The following is a 6,369-nucleotide window of genomic DNA, read 5'->3' as shown; positions in this document are numbered from 1 at the left end:
GTCTTCACCCAAGGGGGGCGGGGAGCAGGAAGGCCACTAGTTGCCAGGGCGACCAACCAGGTGATTAGAAGATTGGAACCTTCAGTCCCACCCCCTCTGCTCCCCCTCTGGGAAGCAGAGTGGCGAAGGACAGGTTGAAGTAGCCAATGTTCAATGACTTATTTAATCATGACTATGCAATGAAGCCTCCATTGAAGGCCAAAAGGATGAGGTTCTGAGAGCTTCCAGGTTGGTGAACACATGGAGGTAGGGGAGAGCAAAGGGTCTGCAGAGGGCCCCAAAGCTCTGAGCCCTTTTCCCATACCTTGCCCTATGTATTTCTTCATCTGGTTGCTGATTCATTATCATTAATCATATCCTTTAATGAACTGGTAAATGTTAAGTGTTTCCCTGAGTTCTGTGAAATACTCTAGCAAATTAAAAGTACTGAAGGAGGAGGTCGATAGAACCGCCACAGTCTTTAGCCAGTCGGTCAGCAACACAGGTAACAGTCTGGGGCTTAAGACTTGGTATCTGAAGTAGGGGGTGGAGGGCAGTCTTGAAGGGCTAAGCCCTTAACCTGTGGAATCTTATGCAATCTCTGGGTAATGTCAGAATTGAGTTAAATTCTTGGACACCCTACTGGTATCTGAGAATCACTTGGTGTTATATTGTTGGGGGCGGAAAATCCCTCCACACTGGAATTGGGTTTGGCAACACAAACAGAAGATGAAAAACCAGAAATTGGGTTAAAAGACTAATAAGGTAAGATTTGCCCATATAGGCATCCAGTGTGTGATAAAGCTAAAGTAAAGTAATTAAAGAATGTGGTGGCTCCACAGGGGGGAAAATATATCAGTGGAACAAAAGAGAGTTCACAGCAAGTGATAAAGGAAACATCTTAATTCAGAGGATAAAGAGTAGTTTATTCAATAAATCAGGTTGAGCCATTTATTATGGCCTACACACACAAAAACTGATTACAATCCTACATACTATGTACTTCTTCACACTAAAATGAATTACAAATTGGTTCACCATGGGCTTCTGGGTTGGCTTAGTCGGTTAAGCGTCTGGTTCGGCTCAGGTCATGATCTCAGGGTCCTGGGATCTAGTCCCACGTCGGGCTCTCTGCTCAGCGGGGAGTCTGTTTCTCTGCCCATCCCCTGACTGGTGCTTTCTTTCTCTCTTGCTTGCTCACTCTCTCTCTCTCAAATAAATAAAATCTTTTAAAAAAAATTGATTAACCATCTTTCCAACATGTATATTTTCATAAACTATTTATATACTTAAATACAAGGTTTGGTAGAAAATATAGACAAATATTTTTATAATGAACATCTTTTTCATCAAGGTAAACATTTTACTTTTTTGTTTTTTAGAAAAGATTTTATTTATTCATTTGACAGAGAGAGAGAGCAAGAGAAAGAAAAAGTGGCGGGGTGGGGGGATGGGGAGAGGGAGAAGCAGACTCCCCACTGAGCAGGGAGCCGGATGAGGACAGGGGCTCTATCCCAGGACCTCGGGATCATGACCTGAGCTGAAGGTAGACACTTAGCTGACTGAGCCACCCAGGCGCCCCAAGGTAAACATTTTAAATATGTTTTTCTATTACACAGAGATAAAAAGTATCAGAAATACAGTGTAAACTATTGATAGTTGTTATTGCTGATAATAGCACTTTGGGACATTTACATTTTCTAGGTTATGTATTAGTCTAGTTTTAATTTTATATAAATAAATTTGTATTATGGTTGTAACTAGAAAAATGATAATAAAATGGAAAATAAAGGCAAGGAATAAAGGATAAATACTGCTTCTTATATAATGTAAGAACCTTGCCATAACACACTTACCTTTACCCCTCTCTATGTTAGTGTCCTTGTACATTTACTTGTACAAATGTCATCAACTCCATAGTACATAGTTACTGTTTTCACTTTAAACAGTCAGTTGTCTTAAGTAATTTAAGAAACCAGAAAACATTTTATATTTACTTATTATATTTAGTGATAGTCTTGGTTCTTTTTTTTTAGAGCCGAATTTCTGTCAGGTATCACTTCTTTTCAGCCTTAAAATTTTCTTTTCACATTTCTGGTGGGGCAGGTCCAGTGGTGATGAATTCTCTCAGCAATAACTTTATTTCTCATCCCCTTTTTAAAGATAATTTCTCTGGATATAGAGTTCTAGGTGGTTTTTTTTCCATAGTATATTTATTATTTAACATATCATTCTATGTTTCCACGTTTCTTGGTTTGCTTAACTTTTTTTTTTTTTTTTAAAGATTTTATTTATTTATTTGACAGAGAGAGAGACACAGCGAGAGAGGGAACACAAGCAGGGGGAGTGGGAGAGGGAGAAGCAGGCTTCCCGACGAGCAGGGAGCCCAATGCGGGACTCGATCCCAGGACCCCAGGATCATGACCTGAGCCCAAGGCAAACGCTTAACGACTGAGCCACCCAGGCGCCCCTGGCTTGCTTAACTTCTGATGAGAGGTAAATAGTAATCCTTATCATTGTTCCTCTTAATGTAATATGTTTGTGTTTTTTCATTGTTTTTAAGGTGTTATCTTTGGTTTTAAGATATTTGACTATGATGCACCTAGGCGTGGTTTCCTTTGCATTTATCCCACTTGGGGTTTTAGAATCCTAAACTTCTAGTGGTGGTGAGTTAATAATTTTTACAACCAAATTTAGAATTTAGCCACTTTTTTTTTTTTTTTTAAATTTTGCTTCAGTCTCTTTCTCCTCTCCTGGGACTCCCATTTTATGTACATTAGATGGCTTGATACTGTTTCAAAGTCATTTCACTGAGGTTCTGTTCTTTTTGTTTTTGTTTCATTTCTTTTTCTTTCTATTGTATATGTTTCTATGTTTCCATTTAGATCGTTTCTATTGCCTTGATGTCAAGTTCACTGAACTTGTTTTCTTCAGTGTCTCCTTTCCTCTTAAGCCTACCTAGTAAAATTTTAATTTTGATATTTTCCAATTTTAGAATTTCCATTAAGTTCCTTTTTAGTTTCCATTTTTCTGCTAAGATGACTCATCTATTTATTATATCCATCTTACCATTTAAAATTCTTGGAGGGAGCCCAGGGAACAATAGCTGTTTTAAAGTCTTTATCTGCTAATTCCAATATCTCTATTATCTCTGGATCTGTTTCTATGCGTTATTTTTTTTTCCTGGTTATGGATTATATTTTCCTGCTTCTTCATGTGCCTGGTAATGTTTGAATGTATGCTGGGAATTGTAGATGGTACATTGTTGAGAGTCTGGATTATGCTGTCTCCTTTACAGAGTGCTGAGTTTGTTACGGTAGGCAGTAAATGTATTTGAGGCTTGATGTGATCCTGTTGAGGCTTGATTTTAGGCTTTGTTAGGGTGAGTGTGAAGTAGTGCATACAAAATGGCTAGCGTAGTTCCTATTCCTATGGCATGGACTTTCTGTGATTTTAATTAAATGCTCATCGTGTTCAGCAAGGTCTTTCCACTCTGGCTGGCCTGTGTGACCTCTGGAATCCCCATTTAGTTCACAGACCCAGAAGTTGTGGTTTGGTTTGGTTTGGTTTTTAAGTAGGCTCCACATCCAACATTGAGCTGGAACTCACGACCCCAAGACCAAGAGTCACATGCTGCACTGACAGCCAGGCACCCCACAGACCCAGAGTTTTTAACCCACCAGTCCTCATAGAGCCTTCCCTGCACGCATGCAACTTAGGCGAAATCTCAAGACAACCTCTACGCGTATTTCTAGAGCTCCTTCTCCACGTGGTTCCCTCCTCTTTGTTGCCCTGCCCCTCAAATTCATCCAACTCTTCGTCTTTTATCTCTGATATCTGTTTCTTCACCCAGTGAGACCATTGCACCATATGGGTTCCACTTTCCTCTGCCATAGCTTGGAAAGTGCCCCAGGCAAAAACTTCAGTGCATGTGGAATTCACCTTTTGTTTTCCTTCTCAAGGATCAAAGCTATTTGATGTCCAATGCCTGTAATCAGTTGCTATAAATGTTTTATCTAGTTTTATAGTTGTTTACAGTAGAGAAGTAAGTTTATTACCAATTACTCAGTCATGTTTGGAATCCAATAAAAGTTTAAAAGAAGAAAGGAAAGGAAAGGGAAAGGAAAGGGAAAGGGAAAGGAAAGGAAAGGAAAGGAAAATAGGCAGCCCTAATTCAGGATGTGGATCTGATGCCACACATGTCTAGGAATCTAATTTAGCTGAAAGCAGCTGGGCCAGTAGGGGCTACCCATCTCCAGTTCTTTCTAAACTGGCATCAGAATTGTACTGAATAAAACTTCCATTTCTGGCCATAATGGTAGGTTATATCAGACTAATCCTCCTGCCAAAAACAACTATAACAATTGAACAAAATATATAAAACAACCATTTGTCGTTGCATTGGAGAACAACCAATACAGGTAAGAATTGAAGGATTATGGTCCTTGAGAAAAGGGAATAATGTATGTTGAGTTCCACATTTACCCTGTTTTTTTCCCTGGGGGCATTTCCTACATTGTTGCATGGTGGAGGAATGGCGGGGAGAGACCAAGCAGAAAGCATCAGTCCTACCAGACAGGGATGGGGTGCGGGGTGGGTTTGGAGTTCAGGAATGCCAAAGAGGCTAGAACTTAGGGGCAGAAGATTGTGGAAAGGAGGAAATATCAGAGAGGGAGCCCAGGGAACAAATTTATCTGAATTTATGGGTGAGTGAGGGTGTAGTGGGCTTCTGAGGCCTCAGGCTGAGTGGCCTCGTGCGGAAGCCCTTCTAAAACAGATGGGCCTAGCCGTTCCTTAGCATGGCCAGGGCAGCTCAGAGACAATCCTGAGGCTACACAGATCACTGAGCCAGGCCCACAAATATAGGCAGTAGGCAACTTCCCCAAAATCCATTTCCTCCCTCTGATTGGTATTTCCTTGGTATTCCCCATTGGCTGGACCCAATTAGAAGTCACAGAGCAGGAGAACCTGTTGATGTCATCCACACAGGTCAGCATCCAGGGCACAGAGCAGGGGCAGAGGTGGGAGAAGAGGACAGATCTGAAGAGACTAGCAGAGGTTGTCCAAGTCCGTCAAGTGTTAGTTATACCTGGTACAGGAAAAGTGCTCCATATGTTAACTGCCCAATCACAGAAGCAGCTTGGAGCATTAGAAGAACCCACATAAGGACTGCCTGTTGCTGCTCCTCTGGACCCTCTCCTCCAGGGGCTCATTTCAACAGGAGCCAGAATATTCTAGATATGGCCAGAATCCTGTCGGTTGTCTCCCCTATCTGCTTCCCTAACCTCACAGCACTACTAGCCTTTGTTTTTTCTTTAGGCCTACTGGCTCCCATGCCCTGAGCCTCCTGTAAAGCTATAAGTTAGCTTAACTGGCTGTGAAAGGCCCTGGTCCACCATGGCTGAGTAAGGGCTTTGGGACCCTCCCCACATCCTCCCTGCCTTCCCCACCACTAGAGGTCGCAGCATTGGTCTTTGTCTATGAGAATAGCTCTATCTGCCCCAGTTGCTCATGCTTAGTCAGCTCTAAGCAAGGGTTCTGGCTAAACGTAGTCAGGTGGGAGAGATACAGCATTGGATCAGGCCCCAAGGGGCTTTTCGAAGGAGACAGGGACTGCTTCTTTAACTGGGTGTCCTATGGTGGGCTCCAGGCACCCTCTACTGGCCGTCCTCATTTCTGCAGATGCAGCTCCCTGGGCAGGACTGGAATTCCCCCAAAGGGTTCTGAGGCCCCGTGTGTCTTTGCCTGGGGACACAGATAACTGCAGGTGTCCCGGGATGGAACAAGAGAAAATCTCAAGTCTTGTTGAGGGTAGGGGAACAGCCTGGCCTGGAGCTGTTGGGGTGGGAGAGCACAGCTTGCTTCTAGGACTGCTGAAACCCCAGAGTATCTAATGGCCCAGCCATTGTGGGAAAGCCATCTCTCCGCCTTCACCCCCTGGATTACTTACTCTCCAGCCAGGCAGAGTCCTTGCCCTAGGCATGCCTGCTCCCCTTTGGGCTCTGGGTCCTGAAGATGATGGAGGTGGACATCTTCCTGATTCCAAGCCTTATCTGGCTGGCTCAGGATCAGGGATAAGGTCAGATTCTGGTTCAAAGACATCAGGTTCTGAGTCAGCATCAAGGTTAAGGGCAGAGCCAGAGTACAGAGCAGAGGGCTCCTTCCTCCTCGTGTGGGAGGCCAAGTTCCACAAGCGTGTGCATTCATGCACATTCCTGTGTGCATATGCGTGTGTGCACGTGCCCGTGTGTCTAGTGGTAGAGGACCCTTCCACCAAAAGCTGTGGCCAAGTTGTTGTGTCTTTCAGGTGCCAGAGGCACAGGGATCACCAGGCTTCTCATAGGTTCACACAAATGCTGGGGACAGGAAAAAAAAATGTAGAAAACTACG

The 6,369-nt window shown here is 43.3% G+C and overlaps 1 protein-coding gene across 1 annotated transcript in view; it reads left to right on the top strand.

The window, feature by feature from the left end:
* The first annotated feature begins 2,416 nt into the window (after positions 1-2,416).
* Positions 2,417-6,369, top strand: part of LOC118016615 (prolyl 4-hydroxylase subunit alpha-2) — a 44,498-nt gene continuing 40,545 nt past the window's right edge. Inside the window, exon 1 of the mRNA XM_035014082.1 lies at positions 2,417-2,475. The gene's annotated coding sequence lies outside the window, so the exon portion shown is untranslated. The remainder of the gene's footprint in view (positions 2,476-6,369) is intronic.

The sequence above is a fragment of the Mirounga leonina genome, unplaced genomic scaffold (genome assembly GCF_011800145.1).
Source record: "Mirounga leonina isolate KUSES-001 unplaced genomic scaffold, KU_Mleo_1.0 Mir_168, whole genome shotgun sequence".
Lineage (NCBI taxonomy): Eukaryota > Metazoa > Chordata > Mammalia > Carnivora > Phocidae > Mirounga > Mirounga leonina.
This window is presented reverse-complemented; position numbering and strand designations above follow the sequence as displayed.